This window comes from Telopea speciosissima, chromosome 2 (assembly GCF_018873765.1).
Source record: "Telopea speciosissima isolate NSW1024214 ecotype Mountain lineage chromosome 2, Tspe_v1, whole genome shotgun sequence".
NCBI classification, from domain to species: domain Eukaryota; kingdom Viridiplantae; phylum Streptophyta; class Magnoliopsida; order Proteales; family Proteaceae; genus Telopea; species Telopea speciosissima.
In genome coordinates, this window is record NC_057917.1 from 18,625,727 (window position 1) to 18,646,579 (window position 20,853).

Genomic DNA, 20,853 nt, shown 5'->3' on the forward strand with positions numbered 1-20,853 from the left:
TTCAAGGATGTGAGCTTGCTTATAAGTATTCATGGGTCCTTAAGGGACATGGGTTCCTTAGAGAGAAGTGTGTCCTCTCACTTGTGTGGGGGTTGATCCGGGTGCTTTTACATCGCGCGCGCCGAACCGAACCGAGCCGAGCCGAGTCCGGGTCGGGTGTGGGTGTGGGTGTATATAAATATCTTAATTTTGTTTTTTATACATGCACCCACAAGTACCTATACGAGTGTGTAGGGGTACCTGTACACACATAAGGAGACACTTAAAGTACCTGACGGTATACGGGGACGCTTGTATACGCACAGTACCTTTACAACCCGCCTCTACATATTCTATATATACGAGGGTATTGGCAGGGGTAACTTCACTTCGTTTTCTTCCTATTTTGTTGCTTCTCAAGGCGTGGTTCTTCTCTGTTTTCATCAGAGAGTGTTTCGTCCGTCCCCTTCGTCTCGGTGTGTTGAGTATAGCTTTTCGGACCCTTCTTAATCACTTTGGGAGTGCCGTCTTTAGTGATTAGTGGATCGTTTCATCTTGGAGGTATAATCGCATTGTTCCCGGTCTGCACTAATAAGGGGCGATTAAAGACCTTAAGGAGAGTGTCTTCTAGATACGACTCGATCCAACCATCGTCTCCTTTGGCGATATCCCGCAACTACCAAGTACGTATATTTATTTGATTATCTATACTCTTGTTTCGTACTACAGTTTATGCTTTTATTACTGTTTGTATTCTTATATTGTTCTGCCCATAGTCTGGTAATAACAATTAACAGCTTACCACCTCGCCTTCGTCATCGTAACCACTGCCCGCTGTTGGTAGTCATCACTGCTGCTTCGGTGGCGGCAACTGTGGCCGCTGCTTCGACTCACCGGTGGTTCTGCTGTTGCTGCTGCTCTGGCGACGCAGCTCCGGCTTCTTCTCCTCTTTTTTTTCCTCCTCCACCTGTTTCTGGTTTCTGTTTTGCAGGTTTATCGTACTGTATCGATCCATATCGGATATCGGTCGATACAGTACGATACAATTTTTTTATCATTAAGTACTGTATCGGGTAGGTATTGTGTCAGTACCATGCGATACCTAACGATCTGGCACGATACTTTAATCCTTGGTTGTGAATGACAACTAGTGGTTACTGGTCATGCCAGGTTCTGTTTCGAGTTTATTATCTTGTGATAGTTAGGCTGAATTAGGTTACTATAAATCTAGTCTTGTTTAGGACCTTTAAGTCAGTTTCCCTATTCATTCAGCATCCCTTTTGACATTAGGAAACATCCAAAGCAGCTGTCTGCTGGGGGGTTTTAGAGTCAATTTCTAATTTTAATTTGTTACCTTTGGTAGTTAGTTTCTAATATTATAAAGGGAACAAATCCAAGAACCGAAACCAGTACCAGCGAATGTAGAAGAGGAGAGAGAAGAGAAGAAAAGGCCGTCCGTACGGCTAGTCTAGATTAGTCTAACCATTAGGACAGCATGTTTATTTATAATATAAACTTTGCATAATAACAAGGACAATAACCCTAATTGCAACTAAGGACAATAATTATGAAGAATTACAAACAATCCCCTAACTGGAAAAGTATCGTAGCAAAATATCCCAGCACTACATTCTCAACACTCCCCCCTCATGCTGGGGCATATATATCCTAAGCTCCAACCTGGAACAGCAAAGACAGATATAACCAACATAACCCAACTTGAACAGATACAACCATTGTAGAAGCTAGTAACCAACAATGACAGAACCAAAGGAAAAACTCCTTCCAGTGGCAACACCAATTACCAACATAAGCACATCAACCATCAACACAGCAATAGAGATAAAACCTTCATGACGAAGAAATCCAGATAACCATATGAGGGGTAGAGAATACCATCTGCAGACCAAGATATAAGAGCAACATCAATAGCAAAAGCCCAGAAAATAGCAGCAGAGGAAGATGAGTAAATCACTGTTAACAACAACAACAGAAACAGTCCAAAAAATAGCAGCAGGGGAAAATGAATAAATCAATGTTGCAGGCTAACAATCTTCAACAAGAAGACATGATAAAAAATCTCACTATGGAGATACAGGAAATAACCTTCACAAAGAAAGCAGACAATAATCTTCACGTACAAGGTTGAGTGCTTGTGGAGGGGGGAGGCCACCCAGCCTCAAATAGGAGAGGGGGGCTTAGCTTGAACTTTCCTATTTCAAGTAGGAAACCTTCATATCTCTGAAACTAACCGGTGGATTGTTTTCATATTTTACTAGATTACTCTCCTTGCTGAATAGTTCATTGGACCAGAATATTAAGCACATCTGAGTTGATTTGACTAAGTAACTGGATTTCTCTTGAGTCTGCTTTTTGGTTCCTATCCTGCGGTTCTGGAAAACTCTCTGGTTTCCTAAGCTTAAACCTTTTAGGTGACTAGAACCCCATTACTTTCTGGAGGCCAGGGCCCTGCAAAAGCTGGACTAGCACTGGTTATAGATCTTGGTTATTAAGATGCCTAGCTGGCCAAAACAACACTTCTTGGTATTATATTCTACCTATGGCTGAATTTGCTTTTGTTATTTTTGTTCATGTAACTATAGGGAACAAATTCTATCTAAGATTGCTTAGGCTTACACCCATGTAAGACATTCTTTTGCAGTTGAAAGCAAGAGAAAGAAGGTGGTTCCCACATGATCACCAAACGAAGGGAGTATGAATAGAGGTATGCACAGAGCTATTGTAAACTACCAGCTACTTAGCGCACTTGGAGAGGAACAATGATGGCACTATAAAAGTGTAGAAACTAAAGGTATTTGGAGAAGATGTCACTAACCAGGTTATTCCATCAATGAGGTTTAGTGAGTGACTACTGTTGAAGATTTCACCGAAATATGCTTCAAATCGAGCCTAAAAAAGTTCTATTAGGAGCTACACAATAACGACTGTACTAAATGTTAGAGAAAGAACTCAGTTATTCGGCATGGATCATCACGAAAATTTTGCCTTTCTTTTCTTTGACTTTGTTTAGGTATAAAGCAACTTCTCGCAAATGGATGAATTATGTTTGTGAAAATTTTTATGGTAACCTATATACGTAAAAAATTAAGTTGTGCACAAGAAAAATGGAAACAAGTCAATCATATGTGTCAAGTACCCACCTAGCATTAAAAAGTATATGAGGTTTCCCTACACAAACGTTAAAGAAAGAATCTTGATACATCCAATATGCACCGTGCCAATCAGCGGCCACCACGTGTCATAGGTGACCCGCTCCATAACCAAGGGGAACGAACCGGGGTCCCAGCACCCCGGCGCGGCCTCACCCAGGCGCGGCCACCACTCGAGCGCGGCCTCACCTAGGCGCGGCCACACACCCAGGCGCGGCCTCACCCAGGCGTGGCCTGCACCAAGGCGTGGCCACACCCAGGCGCGGCCTCTTGCCCAGGCACAACATCGTGGGCACAGGCGTGAGGTGGGGGCTACTCACCTATGACCCGATCGTATCGCTACAGACTCATGTCACCACCAGGACTCTAGGCCACCGCTTAGAAGTCACGTCACCCAGACGGATTCAAGCACCAAAGACGTTATCACCACACACGGGTATCTATCCACCAAGGATCTTGATACCACTAGGACACTTCCTCCCATGGGGAGATGATCAATCAGGATAGAGCCCCGTTACCCAGGGCCTCTATCCACTCAACGACACAATGGCCATCAAACTGGGACTCTCCACACCGCCATACGCTACTATAAAAGGCAAGGTACACAACCCCATCGAGGGACATCTAAACTCATATTGAATAATCACTATTCATCTGTTTGTGCCAGGAGATCTAACTTTGGCATCGGAGAGCCCTAGGCCGGAACCACACCGGTTCTCTCTGTTGACCCCTTGGTCCACTTGCAGGTGACGACACTCGCAGGACCGCTCGACGATTTCTTGACGCAACAGATTGGCGCCGTCTGTGGGAACGACGCTAGCCATTACAGCTACTAGCTCGCTTCCATATTCATTCAATGGCACGAAGGAAGACTACCACCACCAACAACGGAGCAAGGAATGGATCACCACCCCCAGAGTACTCTCGCCGCAGAGCCAACAACCAGGACCATGTCCCTCTGGAGGAAGAGATCCCCCTTAATGACCCGTTCGTGGTCGACGAGCCCAACAATGACGAGGCAGACGATGTGGTGGTGGAGGTGATACCTGACCCTAATGCTCCAGCCACTGTGGGTCAGATCAACGACCTGCAACGACAGATCCTCGATGAACAATGACTCTTTCAAGAATACTTGACACAGCGTGCGACGTCTCACCGCCGAAGGACGTCGCCATCAGCAAGGGTGGAGTCCGTACCTCGACAAGAGCCGAACCCTAGGAGATCATCTCCCAGGGGCGTGAGATCAGAGAGAATAGCGCAACGGGCAACCCCCACTCCGCAGCGGGGGGAGCCTTCCCAGTATCCTAGGAGAACAAGAGACCTCTCACCACAGTCAGAATGTGGGAGGACGCCAACACCCCGGGCGAGGGGTGTCTAGCCTGCAGAGATCGGTCCGGAGGTCTGTGTTTGACGGATGACTTGAAGAAGGTCACATACCACGACGAAGCCGGACCTACAGAGAAGAAAGCCCCTCACCTTCATGACAGGGTTCATCACAGCGTGACCATTCACCATCCCGCCAACACTCAAGGCGGGAGGGGACATCCAGAAGAGAGCGTGAACGGGGTCGCAGCGAACGTCCGGCCAGGCGAGAGGGACAGACACGGGACGAGGAGCTCGATCAAAGACTCCGCGACCTGGATGAGAAGCTAGAAGGGTTGAAGAAGTAGACCAAAGGCGATACACATTCCATACCTGGACAACACCCATTCTCGGCAGAGATCATGTCAGCCACACTACCTTCCAGGTTTCGACTACCCACCTTTGAACTCTACAGTGGTACCACTGACCCTAATGACCACATCAACTACTTTAATGGCATGATGACGCTGTATGGTGGGTCGGACATGGTCTCCTGTCGGGCATTCCCTGCATCCCTCAAGGGAGCAGCCACATCATGGTTCTCCAGGCTACGACTGAGATCTATATGCTCGTTCGCAGAGCTATGTGAATAGTTCGTCACTCGTTTCCAAAGCAGCATCAAGCAGAAGAAGACCACCGTCAATCTACTGAACGTGGTATAGAACCCTGGGGAATCTCTCAGGGAATACGTTACCAGGTTCACCAAGGAGTCCCTGGAGGTTCGAGACTTGGATGATCAGACACAACATGCAGCCCTAGCAGGAGGCATTAGGGATCTGGACCTGATCAAGGACCTGGCACGTCATGAGATCAGGACTATGAAAGAGCTCCTGGAGCGGTGCAACGAGTTTGCAAATATGGCCGAGGTACTACAAGCTAGAATGAAAATAATCGAGGCCAAGCCACAGGATAACAAGAGGTCAGCACCTGATGACCACAAAGAGGGTAAGAGGTCGAGGACAAAGCGTCGACAAGAGAAGAGCAACCGCCCATCTAGGAGGACAGACCGCCGCCCAAAGAGAAGTGAGAGGGCAAGCACCCCTGAGTTCACACCACTGAACACCACCAGGTCCTAGATACTCATGCAGATCCTGGACAGTGACCTACTCCATTGGCCACGACCCATGCTAGCAGGACCAGGGAAGCCGAACCCTAACAAATATTATGTCTTCCACAAAGAGAATGGGCACGACACAGAGGAGTGCTATCAATTGAAGAGAGAGATAGAACAACTGGTAAGAGCAGGAAGCTTGAACAAGTATGTGAAGGGGAGACGTGACAACCGCTCAGGCCAAGGAGATAGAGGTCACGACGGAGACAGAGTGGAACCGAGACGAGAAGAAAGAAGAACAGATCGAGAGAGAGGCCGCCTAGAAGAGCTGAGAGATGCAACAGAACCTAGTGGCACCAAGGGACCTCCTATCCTCACCATACTTGGAGGACCGGGGCAAGAGTCCACCAGAAAAGCTAAAGCTCATGCCAGATTCGTGGGAGTGGCAGAGAAGCCAAGCAAGATAGCCAGGATCGAGGCCGTGATCTCCTTCTCGGATGAAGACCTGGAAGGACTAAACTTCCCCCATGAAGATGCCCTGGTAGTACAGGTGGAGGTAGCCAACCGACCTGTACACAGGGTACTGATAGACACAGAGGCGTCTGTTGACATACTCTCCTTGGATGCCTATCGACAGTTCGGGTTCGGGGACGACTAGCTCAAACCAGAGCCCACTTATCTCCATGGATTCTCAGGTGCCACCGCCTCCATCAGAGGTACCATAGAGTTACCCGTCACTTTCGGGGTACACCCTCAACAAGTAACCATCATGGTGAATTTTATGGTAGTCAAGTCCGTGGTATCCTTCAACGGCCTCTTAAGGCGACCATCATTGATAGCCCTTAGAGGAGTCATATCACCACTTCACCTGAAGATGAAGTTCCCCATCGAGAATGGGGTAGGCGAAGTCCGAGGAGATCAGAAGAAAGCAAGGGAGTGCTACGCTACCTTCATGAAAAAGAACAATGGTAACACCCGTGGAATGGCACTCTGCCTGGAGAGCATGGTCAGTAACCAAAGAGATGAACTGACAGAGAGAAGGGGAAGGCCAGTGGAAGACCTCATCCCATGGCCCCTCAGCCGGGATGACCCCTCCAAGGTCGTTCAGGTCAGCTCGCTGCTAAGCAAGGAACAGAAAGAAGGGCTTGGACACCTCCTTCGAGCGAACATGGATGTCTTCGCATGGTCGACCTCCGACATGCCGGGAATACCACGTTCCATAGCGGAACACCGACTACATGTCGACCCAATCAGGAAGCCCATTCAATAGAAGTGGCGTAACTTCGCCCTCGACCGACAAGTAGCAATCAAGGAGGAGGTTGAGAAGTTAAGCGTCGGGGTTCATCAGAAAGGAGAAGTTCCCAACCTGGCTCGCCAACATGGTCATGGTACCAAAGCCAAGTGGGAAGTGGAGGATGTGTGTCGACTCACCCGCCTGAACAAGGCATGCCCAAAAGATGAGTACCCACGCCGAGGATCAACCTCGATCGACGCCACGCGCCATGAGATCTTGAGTTTTATGGATGCCTACTCGGATACAACCAGATCCTCATGTATGAGGATGATGAGTCTTACACCGCATTGCGGATGGACAAAGAGAACTACCGCTACAACGTCATGCCGTTCGGGTTAAAGAATGCAGGGCCACCTATCGGAGGATGGTCAACAAGATGTTCGAGGAGCGATCGGGCGCAACATGGAGGTATATGTGGATGACATGCTCGTGAAAAGCATCCACGCCAACCAACACTGCCACCGCCTAGAGGAAGCATTCATCGAGGAGGAACGGATGAAGCTAAACCTCGCAAAGTGCTCCTTGATTAACGCGTCAGAAAAATTCCGGGTTCATGGTCTCGACGTGGAATGAAGCCAACCCATCCAAGATCAACGCCATCCAAGAGATGGCACCTCCTTGGCGGTCGGGAAGTGCAAAGGTTGAATGGAAGGGTCGCCGCCCTTTCCAGAGTTCGTGTCACGATCGGTGATAAGTGCTTACCATTCTTTAAAACGTTGAAGAACCTCCGAAGCCCTAAAGATTTCACATGGACGGAAGAGTGCCGGGCGTTCGGAGAATTGAAGGAGTACCTAGAGAGCCCACCCCGCTTGGGAGACCGAGAACCTAACGAAGAGTTGTAGCTCTACACGCCGCCACCGCTGCGCGTGGTGCAAGATCTTGAAGGAAGAAGACAAAGTCTAGAGCCCCATCTACTATGTTAGCCATGTTCTGATCGATGCAGAGACCAGGTACACTAGGATCGAGAAGGTAGCCTATACATTGGTAATTGCAGCCAAGAAACTACGACCATACTTCCAAGCCCATACCATCATAGCCCTCACAGACCTACCCCTGAAAAAGATACTGCACAAGCCGGACGTCTTCGAGCGATTGATAGCATGGGTGGTGGAGTTGAGTGAGCATGACATTACGTTCCAACCAAGGACAGCCATCAAAGGCCAGGCTCTTGCAGATTTCATTGTAGAGTGTACCCTGTCTGAGATCGAGTCAAAAACAGGGGAGCCCAAAGCGAGGGATCACGGATGGTGGGACATGTTCGTGGACGGGTCGAGTAATGCGGCGGGAAGCGACACTGGTCTCATATTAACCAGCCCTGAGGGATTTCGTATCCAATATGCTCTCCGATTCACCTTCCAAGCATCTAATAATGAAGCAGAATATGAGGCATTAGTAGCTGGACTCCGGGTGGCCAGAGCCATCCAAGTCACACACCTATCCACCCGGAGCGACTCCCAGCTCGTGGTGAATCAGGTGAATGGAGAGTATGAGGCAAAAGATGATAGGATGGAATCATACCTAGCACGTGCTCAAGCATTGATCGAGGGTTTCATGAAGTTCGAGATGGTTCAAGTTCCCAGGGATGAGAACACCGCTGCCGATGCCCTATCCAGGCTAGCTAATGAGGAACTCCAAAATTTGGCTAGCGCAGTCTATGTTGAGATCCTGCATGAGCCAACGTATAAGGAAAAGCAGGTTAATGAAATCGAGGAGGGACCTAGCTGGATGGACCCTCTACTCAACTACCTCCAGAACGATGTCTTACCAGAAGACAAGGCCGAGGCAAGGAAGATCAGGATGAGAGCTGCAAAGTACACCGTCCTAGATGGGGTACTGCACAAGCGGGGGGCAACAACACCACTACTCCGGTGCCTAGGACCCAAAGGGGCAGAGTACGCCCTAGCCGAAGTCCATGAGGTGATATGTGGAAGCCACATGGGGGGACGAGCCCTAACCTATAAAATCCTCCGCCAGAAACTATACTGGCCACGAATGCAAGAGGAGGCCATCCAATATGCCAAGAAGTGCGAGTAATGTCAGTTGTTCGCCCCAGTACCCCATCTACCCGCCACCAAGCTGACATCAATCCTTAACCCCATACCTTTTGCTATGTGGGGACTAGACATCTTAGGCAACTTCACCGCAGCACCGGGAAACAGAAAGAACCTGGTCGTCGAGATTGACTACTTCACCAAGTGGGTCGAAGCTAAACCCTTGGCCAAGATAACAGAGACAGAGATGGAGAAGTTCGTCCGCGACGACGTCATCTACAAGTTTGGGGTACCATGGATCCTCGTCTCAGACAACAGCAAACAATTCAACAACCCCAAATTCCAAGCATTCTGTCACAGCTACAACATCGACTATCGGCCTGTGTCGGTAGCATACCCACATGCCAATGGTCAGGTGGAGGTCACCAACAGAACACTACTGGAAGGAGTCAAGAAAAGGCTAGAGGGAGCCAAAGGAAAGTGGGTCGAAGAGCTACCAAGCGTCCTGTGGGCATACCGAATTACAGTACGGACACCCACACGAGAGAGCCCATTTTGCCTAGCATATGGCACTGAAGCATTGGCGCCAGTAGAGGTCTGCGCCATGTCCCATAGGGTTCTGCACTTCAACAAACGTACCTATATCGACGGACTATGGGCAAACCTAGACTTTATAGATGAGGTCCGTGAGAGAGCACTACTAAGGAACGTCGCCTACCAGCAACGTACTGACAGGTACTATAATGCCAGGGTCAAGGAAAGGCTATTCCACCAGGGAGATTTACTACTATAGAGGGCAAGTGCATCACAGCCACAGAAGGCAGGTAAGCTGTCACCCAACTGGGAAGGACCCTACATAGTCTCCAAGCAGATACGTCTAGGGACCTACCGCTTGAAGACTCCAGGAGGCAAGAAGGTAGACCGTACCTGGAACTCAGAACATATGAAGAAGTACTAACAGAGAAGCAAACAGACTCCATCAAGAGTAGCCATCAAGAGTAGCGAGAGTGGTAGTGATAACAGTGGAGAGAGAGTGATGAGACGACATCACTGTTTCAAGGTCAATTTGAATTTCATTTAAAATAAAGAGATGTTTCGGAATACTTGTCTTCTTCTACCACTCAATCGAATCACTGCCACTACATCAAGGCGTTACGCCACCCCAGAGGCTTTATGCCTAAGGCAACGTGCCACCACTGAGGCTTCATGCCTAAGGCGACATGCCACCACTGAGGCTTCAGGCCTAAGGCGTCATGCCACCACTGAGGCTTTATGCCTAAGGCAACATGCCAACACTGAGGCTTCATGCCTAAGGCGTCATACCACCACTGAGACTTCATGCCTAAGGCGTCATGCTACCACTGAGGCTTTATGCCTAAGGCAACATGCCAACACTGAGGCTTCATGCCTAAGGCGACATGCCAACACTGAGGCTTCATGCCTAAGGCGACATGCCACCACTGAGGCTTCAGGCCTAAGGCAACATGCCACCACTGAGGCTTTATGCCTAAGGCAACATGCCAGTACTGAGGCTTCATGCCTAAGGCGTCATGCCACCACTGAGGCTTTATGCCTAAGGCAACATGCTAACATTGAGGCTTTATGCCTAAGGCAACATGCCAACACTGAGGCGTCATACCACCACTGAGGCTGTATGCCTAAGGCGTCATGCCAACACTGAGGCTCTACGCCTAAGGCGTTAACCCACCAAGGTCCGAGGATCACTAATGCACGACGCTACTACCAAAATCCCATGACTATCAAGGGTCAGAGAGCATCAACGCGCAAACAATCACCAGGAGACAATGTAATCAAAGAGAAGCAAAAGCGATCACATAGAAAAGTCATAGTAGTTACAACTCAAGTTCAAAAAAGGAAAAAGGTTGAGACGTCTACAAGATCGGTACGGCCGTAGGGTCAAGGGACCACAGAGTGGTGGGTCACCTCCGACCCAGCAGGAGACATCATGTCCACCTCAAGAAGACGCGCAGCAGCACCCCCCCTCAGGCAGGGCAGCCTCCACCTCTGACACTGAAACGCTCTCCACCACAGCTACACCCGGAAGCTCCGCCTCATGCCTTCCCCTCAACGAATGAAGCTCTCAGCCGCACCAGCAGAGGTCACACGCAGCTCCTCAAACACCTCCAGGAGCTTCCCGGACGCCACCGCGAGCTCCCCCGACGCCCTCTGCACGTCGGCCTTGGCCCTCTCACGGGCATCGATCTGTCCCTGGAGCTCCCTCTCCACGTCACGCAGGGTGCGCTGTATCTGCACCTCACGAGAAGCGTGACCCTCCAATCGAAGCACCGCCTCAGCAATACGGTGATGGACCTACAATCAACATGGCAAGCGATAAAGCAATCTAAGAATAAATGGAGCAATGAACATGACGAGACAAAAAAGGGATAACTCACCAAAGCCATATCATGGTAGAGAGTCTGGGCCAGACAAGCATCGCTAAGCCTCTGCCAGGCCACCCTCGCGGTAGGGAGCCTGCCCCTGTCCACCCACTCCCGCGACACGCCGGCTTTGGCCAAGGTCAAGCCCTCCGGCATGCCCAAGGTGATCACCAGGGACTCATCCAGCGTGGGAAGATCAGTAGCAGTACCACCAGAGGAACTCACACCTTTCCCCTTGGAGAGGGGCAATACAGAAGACCCGGAAGGAGCGACAGAAGGAGGCAGAGGCACAGAGCCCGAAACGCCATCATCATCAGGAGAAGTACGGGGAAGGAGGACACGCACACCAGAGCTCGTCACGTGGGCATGTCCTGGTCCACCCTTCCGCTTCGCTCCAACTACCACAGGTGCAGAAGCACCACCAACATCGGTCACTCCAGCGGATGGACCACCCTGAGAAGCGGCCTTCCTCCGCAGATTGCCATGGAGCAAACTGAAGTCCGGACGCGTATCCACTGCATAGACCGCCCAACCAATCAAATGACGTATACATTCAAATACCAACATGCCAATCAAGTACAAAAGACAGTGCTCTTACCAGGACTCAGCTTCCAGAGAGACAGGACGACCTCCGAGTCCAACTCCTGGACATGGAACGGATTGCGACCCAGGCACAGCTTGAGGGAGTCACCCTCAAAATCACTCAGCTCAAGCCCCTGATTTACCCTCTTGAGGTCAATAACTTCCCTAACAATCCTTAGTGGGCATCGGGGGACCGTGGCAAAAAAGAAGCGATCCCTCTAATACTTCACGTGGCTAGTGATCCCCGTGAGAAGCTCCACAGAGGCATAGGGCCCCTTGAGCACGCGACGAGCAAAGTGATAACATCCATGGTTCTCCTTCAACAGATAAAAGTGGGAGAATAGGGGAACAGTGGCGGCATGCCCCAGGCAGGCGAAGAAGACATAGAAACCCAAGATCACCCTCCAAGAGTTGGGCAACACCTGCCCAGGGGTGAGGTGCCAATACTCTAACACCAACTCGACAAAGTGAGGGATAGGAAGGTGAAGGCCCTAGAGAAAAAATGAACGGTAGAGATAGATCTCATCTGCACGGTGAGAGAAGGCATACTCGCCAGGCCCAGGAGTATGCAGCATGACCTCAGCGGGAATATGGAACTCCTCATGGAGGGAGACCAAGTCAGAAGGTGACAAGATGCTAGCAACAGGGCCCAACCTATCAGCAGGACCGACGGTTGAGGAGGCCGCCCCAGAGGATCGACGATCCCTACTGGGATCGGAGACACTAGAAGGTCCCACACCTCCATCAATAGCACTAGGGGAGGGTATAGAGGATGGAGTACCCACAGAAGAAGGCGATCCTGGGGAACACTCCTCTGAAGATCCAACCCCGACTGAAGCAGGGCCAAGGTCACCCGGGAACGACATGAAGGACAAGAGAGGAATGAACTACTTACTCGAGAAAGCGATCTCCCAGAAGCTAGCAAAAAAAATGAAATGAAGGCCACCTGTAAAATATAAACAGCAGATCCATCACATACAAGAAGAAGAAAAGTGAAGAAGCGCGAGGGTCCATCACACCCACGCCGCGGCCACCATAGGCGTGGCCTCACCCCCACAGGCGACGGCCACCCGGGCACTGCAACCAAGCGGCCTCACGCCCCACAAGAGAGGTGACCCCGGCCTCACGCCCGCAGGCAAGACCACCCAGGCGCGGCCACCCCAGGCTCGGCCACCCAGGTGCGGCCACCCCAGGCGCAGCCACCCAGGCGCGGCCACCCCAAGCACGGCCACACCCGTAAGGCGCTGCCACACCCAGGCGCGGCCACACCCGTAAGGCACTGCCACACCCAGGCGCGGCCACCCCAAGCACGGCCACCCAGGCACTGCCACACCCACAGGCGCAGCCACCCAAGCGCGGCCTCACCAAGGTGCCGCCCCACAAAAAAAAAAAAAAAAAAAAAAAAGAAGGAAAAGAAAGAAAAGGGATCGAACTTACCTCAGAGAGAAGGCGATCGCAAGGGGAGGCAGGCACACGACGACGCGGCCACACCACGGGCACGATCAAGTGACAGAGATCACAAGAGGCAAGGCACTCAAGCCAAGCACCACTCAAGCCTTACAAGCAAACCAATGCACCAAGTGAGCACAAAGCAAACACAAGGACCCAAAGACAAGCACATGCTGGGCACCAAAAAGAGGACAAAAGACAAAAAGTGGAATGCAAAGGGAGAATTAAAGAAGAGCAAAAGGGGAGACAAAAAGTAAGAAAGAGAAATGAGAAGTGAAAGAAGAGAAAGTGAAGGAAAGGAACATATACCTACAAAAAACAAAAGAAGAAAAAGTGTAGAAGGAAAGGTTTGAACCCCCAACCTCGCTTACCTCATTAATGGATTTACAGGCAAGCCCCACAAAGAAAGTCTATTCGCAACGGACCCCTCACTATGTAAAGGCATCTACTCTCTTGGACATCCTATCCCGAGAGAGTGGGGGGCAAATGATACATCCAATATGCACCGGGCCAATCAGCGGCCTCCACGTGTCACAGGAGACCCGCTCCATAACCAAGGGGAACGAACCGGGGTCCCAGCACCCGGGCGCGGCCAGCACCCAAGAGCGGCCTCACCCAGGCGCGGCCTCACCCAAGCGCGGCCACCACTTGGGCGTGGCCTCACCTAGGCCACACACCCAGGCGGCCTGCACCCAGGATCGGCCACCACTCAGGCGCGGCCTCACCAAGGCGTGGCCACACCCAGGCGCGGCCTGCACCCAGGCACAGCATCATGGGCACAGACGTGAGGTGGGGGCTACTCACCTATGACCCGATCGTATCGCTACAGACTCATGTCACCACCAGGACTCTAGGCCACCGCTTAGAAGTCACGTCACCCAGACGGATTCAAGCACCAAGGACGTTATCACCACACGCGGGTATCTATCCACCAAGGATCTTGATACCACTAGGACACTCCCTCCCGCGGGGAGATGATCAATCAGGATAGAGCCCCGTTACCTAGGGCCTCTATCCACTCAACGGCACAATCGCCATCAAATTGGGACTCTCCACACCGTCATACGCTACTATAAAAGGCAAGGTACACAACCCCATCGAGGGACATCTAAACTCATATTGAATAATCACTATTCATCTATTTGCGCCAGGAGATCTAACTTTGGCATCGGAGAGCCCTAGGCCGGAACCACACCGGTTCTCTCTGTTGACCCCTTGGTCCACTTGCAGGTGACGGCACTCGCAGGACCGCTCGACGATTTCTTGACGCAACAAATCTCTGTTATGAGCATCTAGATCTGCAGCGTGGCAGGCCAGATGGGGCTGAAATTTTGAGGACAGGTAGACGACAAGGCCCCCTGTTGGAAAAACAAGGAATTGAAAATGCTGAGAATACCAAAAGGGAGCACAGGAATATGATGGTAGATGGGAGGGTGAACGATTGAAATTGCAAGTTGAAATTTGACAAGTGCCCTATGCAGACCATTCCCTAGATATCCTACGGTCAGATTTGCACTTCACTGTTCCATGTGGCAAAACTAGTGTGCTTGTTAAGCATATTCTTTCCTAAATGGCTGTGTGGAGAAACTTTTCGAGAAACTTTTCGCTTAAAAAATCTTTAGAGAAGAAATTTTGTAACAAAGGAACAGACACGTCTTGGTGTCTGACACATCAAAGTAGGAAATCTAGCTTGAGCACAACAGAGGAACCATAGCACAAACGCGTTCACAGGAAATCTAGTCATGATTGGATTACATCAAGGATCAGCTCTATACCACATATTTGTCGGCACTAATCAAAGATGAGATGATTAGAGATTCAAAATCAGATTCCTTGATATATGCTTTTTAATAATGATATTGTTTTGGTGGATAAAACAAAAGTAGGGATAAATGCTAAGTTGGAATTATGAAGATCAATCTTGGAACCACAAGGTTTTAAGATAAGTAAAACAAAAACAAAGTATATGGTGTAATACTTTAGTAACAATAGGACTGAAAGTGGGGTGGTGAAAATTGATGATAGGAAGATAGAGAAAAGTGAAAATTAGGTACTTAGGTTCAATCACAAATAAAGGAGGAGAAATAGAGGATGATGTTTTACAAAGAATTAGAATAGGATCAAGGTTCTAAAACTCGGTCTCGACCAGGTCGAGTTTTCTGAGATCTCGAGATCTCGGCGAGATAGTGCATTTTTTTTTCTTTAATGTTTCAGAATTATGTTTCGGTGGGCAGCCATAGTTGGCTCCAAAACTTTAAGATAACTTTGTTTTAGGCTTAATAAACATATTCAAAGGTTCAAATTGAAAAAAAAAAAAAAAAACCCTCAATTCTTAACTCCCAATTCCCAACAGTACAATACTATGACTCTATGAGTACTAAGGAGGTAGAGATTCTCGAAATATTCGAGATTTTATTGAGATTTCTCGAAATATTCAAAATCTCAATCGAGATTTTCAAAGATTTGACATTTTTGTGTTTCATATGCTATCTCGTCTCGACTAGCTCAAGTTTACTGAGATCTCGCCGAGATTTTGAACTATGACTAGGATGGATGAAGTTGAAGGAGTGCGTTCAGAGTATTGTGCGATAGACATATTCCTCTAAAAGTCAAAAAGAAAATTTTATACGACAGTTATATGACCAGCAATGATGTATGGAGCTAAATGTTGGGCAGTAAACTAAAAACATATAAACGAACTTAGTGTAGCTGAAATGAGGATGTTGAGATGGATTAGTTGCAAAACTGAAAAAAAAAAAGACAAAATAAGCAATGAACAAATTAGAGCCAAGTTAGGAGTAGCTCCGATACATGAAAAGTTGCAAGAAAGTCGTTTGAGGAGGCATGGACATGTGGAATGGAGGCCTTTGAATGCTCCAGTACATAGGGGAAATTTGATTCAGATTGAAGGAGCTAGAAGATCTAGGGTTAGGCCTATAATGTAGGTTTTAACTGGTTCGGTTTCGGTTCAATTCAAGGTATGTTTGGTAGAAAACAGAGCCTAACCGCTTATTAATCAGTTCAAGTTTTGAAATCATAATTCAAAATTTCGTTTTAGTAGGCCATTTCGATCAGACCGAAATGAGCGAAATATTGAAAAATTTGCCGAAACAGTGTATTTTTATCCAAGTTTCGCTTGGCCATTTTGTGGGGCAAACGGCCAAATTTTTGGCAAAACATCACCGATTCTGGGTTTCGTCTTGGACATGTAGAAATTAGCAAAATTTTGGAGAGTTTTTGAACTATGTTTATAATCGAAACTTCAATTAATCAGCTCCTAATCGGTTTCACTTATTCGGTTATTAATCGGTTTTAAAACAAACTGAAACCAATTAACCGACAAATTGGTTCACCTAATAAAAACAACATAAGCCCTATTGTAATATGGATTGTCTGCTTTGCTCTCCCCACATCCCTTTCTGATGTGGGATTGTATCCCTGGGTTTCTCTCACTCGTCTCTACAAGTGGGCTTGGTTAAGCAGAAGCAAATGGATTAGTCTCAACTACCTATAACAAGGTTGGGACATGGCATTGGACTAGAGGTTTCTGACTGAGTAATGTAGAAGGAGTTCAACCAAGAACCACTCTACTGTAGGATCGAAGATAGGTTGCACCTAAACACCAAAATAGAAACTAAATCAGAATTAGTAACATAGTCAATAAGGACCAAACCAGCAGCAGCAGGAATGGCTCCAAAGTAGGATCAAGTGAAGGCCTAGGCAAGGGTGGTTTATGCTCCAAATATCAGCCACTTCTAACAACTGGTAGTGAAGTTATTCAACTCTGAAGTTTGCAGCAGATTCTGAGCATAACTGAGATCGCAGATGCAGCAGTCCTTCACTTGATTGTGTAAACAGCAGCAGCAGTACTTAGTGATGATTGTGGATTGATTCAAGTCTTCAAAGAGTTCTCCAGTAGCAGTTTATCGCAGTCACAAGATGGCAGCAGCAGTAGGGGTCGATTGGAAGAACAAAAAAAAAAGAAAATAGAAGGATAGATAGAAAGGGGAATAGGGATAGGAGGGGGGGGGGGTAGGCTATCTCAGCCTTGGGTCTCTCACCCACAGCTCTCTCAGCTGTTGAAAGGCAAATTCATTCTCAGAATTGGGGGCAAGCATTGCTTGTAAATTTCATTAATCAATTGGTCCCTTTCTTAATATGGGTGCCAATTTTATAGCTTAGGCAAGCTTACAAAATAGAAAGTAAGAGAATAGAAACTTCCTAAGATAAACTAGAAAGTAGGAAAATAGAAACTACAAAGGTATTATAGGATCCAGCCTTCTAAACAAACAAGGAAACAAAAATAGAAGCTAACTAAAATTAGAAGCTACCTAAATGAAATAAAATAAACTATCTAAAATTGAAAATAGAAACTAAACTTTGGCAGCATTAGGATAGGATCTTTCTCCACTTGATGGGCCCCAAGATCTTCTAAAAAGCATCCCCACACAAGGCAAATATGGGCTGTGACACTGTTCACATGAACAGTGTTTTGGTCTTTTTTTCTTCATATTTCGACCAACATCATTGAATCCTCAGAGGTTCTGTGTATGGCTACACACAAGGTTTTTAAACTTCATTAGGCTCTCATAGAAGTGGAAGTCTTCACATGGGCAAGCCATAGACTCCTAGAAGGGCATCAGTAAGTGCAGTAGCAACAAGAGGAGCTGCAAAGGAATGGCAGCAATGGACGAAGCTATAATCGGGCTGAATGCAGGTTGAGAAGAAAATGGCAAGAAGCCCTAGAATCCCAAGTCTCAAAGCTTCAAGTAGAGAAGCAAAGACAAAGGGGTTTAGGGGTTTGCGGGTTGCACAAGATCGATTCTTTGAGTTAAATGCCTATTCAATTGGAATTTTCTCCTAACTCCTCTTGTAATTTCCTTCTTCTGCAGTCGGCAACACTATACTTCATCAAGTGTGCACGGAAAACCAAACAGTATAAAAGTTGGGACTCTTCAAAGGAACAGTAGATCTTGGAGCTCTCCGATGGATGAAACCGACGACGTCGACTGAAGGAGCGAGCGGCTGCTACTAGCTCCTTTCTCCAGCGAATCTCCGATGCTGCTACTAGTGCTTTCTCCAACAATGCAGGAGACAAGGGATAGGAGAGGGAATAGGAAGCCTCTGGAAAAATATTGCATGTGTGTTGGTGTTGTGTGTGGAAACCTCCGTTGCTCGGTTCGCCCAAGGATGAGCCTGCAAAAACTGAGTGAGCACAAGAGAGCCGGTGTGGCTCTGGCCAAAGACTCTCTGATGCCTAAGTCAGGTCTCCGGTGCAACAACGTTTCAACTTAGTGAAAAGTGAGATGAGCGTTTGAGCTCCATACCTGGGTATTTATAGGATGAGTCGAGGCAGTCGGATGAGTCCTCGTATGGTATGAGTCCTTTTTTGGTTGGGCTCTTCCATGTGGAGCAAAAGATGAGAGTTATTCTCGGAGTCGGATTCTTCATAAGGTACGAGTCCTTATTGGAACGTGATTTGATTCCGATTGCGGCCCGATTTGTGTCCCATGATTGTCGGGGTACGATGACGTGGCCCCGTGATTTTGGGCAAGTCGTAGTTATCGCCTCTGGAGGGGCCTCGGCCTCGGTCAGCCGTGCTCTTCGTGCTCGGCTTCGTAGTCGGCATAGGTGGGGATGTGTTGCGCCGTAGGGTTCGCCTGTGGAGGCCTCGGCGCCATGCTCGGCTTGACGGTCCTTGTAGCGCGTCAAACCACACGGGTGCTCGACCAGGCATTCATTCTCGGTGGCCCAGGCCATATGGCCGAACAACATAGGCCCGCTCGTGCTCGGCGACCTTAGTGCTCAGTTGTGGCGGTGACCGGAGTGGCCCAGGGGACATGTCCTCATCGTCTCTTGTAACCTGGTGTCATTGGTTACCGCTTGGCTCTGTCCTCGGATTTGACCTAGTCCACGTGTCACCATTTGATTGGGGGATATTTCTATAACTCATCAATTGGTGTCTTTCATTTTATACGGTTTAAGGTATATCAATTTTACTCGTTTCGGTTTGAAACTAGTGATCTAATTGTTTAAAAACCTAATCAAATACATTATTAATCAGTTTCAATTTCAAAACCAAAACCGAATCAATAATTAATCGGTTTATCAGTTCCAGTTTAAACAATGTGGTTTGGTTTCGATAAATGGTTTCGTTTAAGATTAACAACTTTACTAAAATAACTCTAGGAGAAGTGGTGAGGAAAGGCATGCATAGCTTTGGACTAGTAACAAGTATGGCTTGAATAGAGCTGATTGGAGAAAAAGGACCCATGTTGCCGACCCCATTTAGTTGGGATAAGGCTGAGTTGAGTTGAGTTGTTTCTAACATATTTAGGCCAGGTGTACTAGCTTAGCAAGTTATGTAACCCCCCCCCCCCCACCAAAAAAAAAAGAAGAGTGTACGAGAAAAGACTGACACTATATAACTATATGCGCTTATTCATTACAAGAGATACTAATGTAGGACAAAACATGAATAAAAAAAGGCCAAAACACTGTTCACATTACTGTTCACATGAACATTGCCACAGCCCCTAATTTTGCTTTTGTGGAATATTATTCGAAGATTCTATGGGGCCCAAGACCAGATCAGGTGAAGACTTTTTAGAAGGATCAAATTTGTCTCTGTGTGGGGATTTAGAAGTTTAGTTTAGTTTCTAATTTTAGATTTAGAAAGTGGGCTTAAGTTTCTATTTTATAGTTTCTAATTTTGTTCCTTGCATGTTTGCTAAACTATAAAGCCTAGTTTCTATTTTCTTTTAACTTGAGGTGCAAGCATAGCCCTCTATTAATTGTAAGGCTGCTATAACCATACCCAATGATTTGAATAATTGAATGAAAAAAAATTGCTTTGAAGCAAAAGATTCTCTTGTCCAATGGCTGTGACATGAAGGGTTGGGAGAGCCAAAACCCTAGGGCTAAGAGAGCCTGGCTGGTGAGAGCCGAATCTCCTTATCCTTCCCTCCTATTCTATTTTCTCTTCTTTATTATTTCTCTGCTCCCAATTGAGTGTGCATGCTGCTGTCTCGTGTCTGCAACTATTGCTGCTGGAGAGTCCTTGAAGACCTAAATCGATTCCTCCATCAACACCAAGTATTGTTGCTGCTGTCTACACAATCAAATGAAAGACTGTTGCACCCTGCAGCTCTGTTTCTCTGCTGATTCTGCTGCAACTTCAAGGCTTTAAATCTCTTCAACTACTGAACCTATTGGGGCCATATTCAAAGCATCTGGAGAGTACAACCTGCTCACCAATCGAATCTGTTTGGTTTCCCCAACTGCTGGCCAGATTGGTTTCTCCATTAACCTTCTATTTTGAAGGTCGGTTTCTAATTTCAAGTCCTCTTCATAACTCAACATCCAGCCATCAGAATCGGTCGTAATTTGGAACAAAGGTCCTGATCAGCATCACCTCCACTCAACCTAAGTTTAGTAACCATCTGTTGGCGGGTTTGCTTTTTACATCCTAAGTTGCTAATTCTGGTTTATTGCTATTCTGATGTTCTGCTGCAACCTGTCATCGATCCTATTGTAGAGTGGTTCTTAATTGAACCCCCTTCTACATTAGATACAT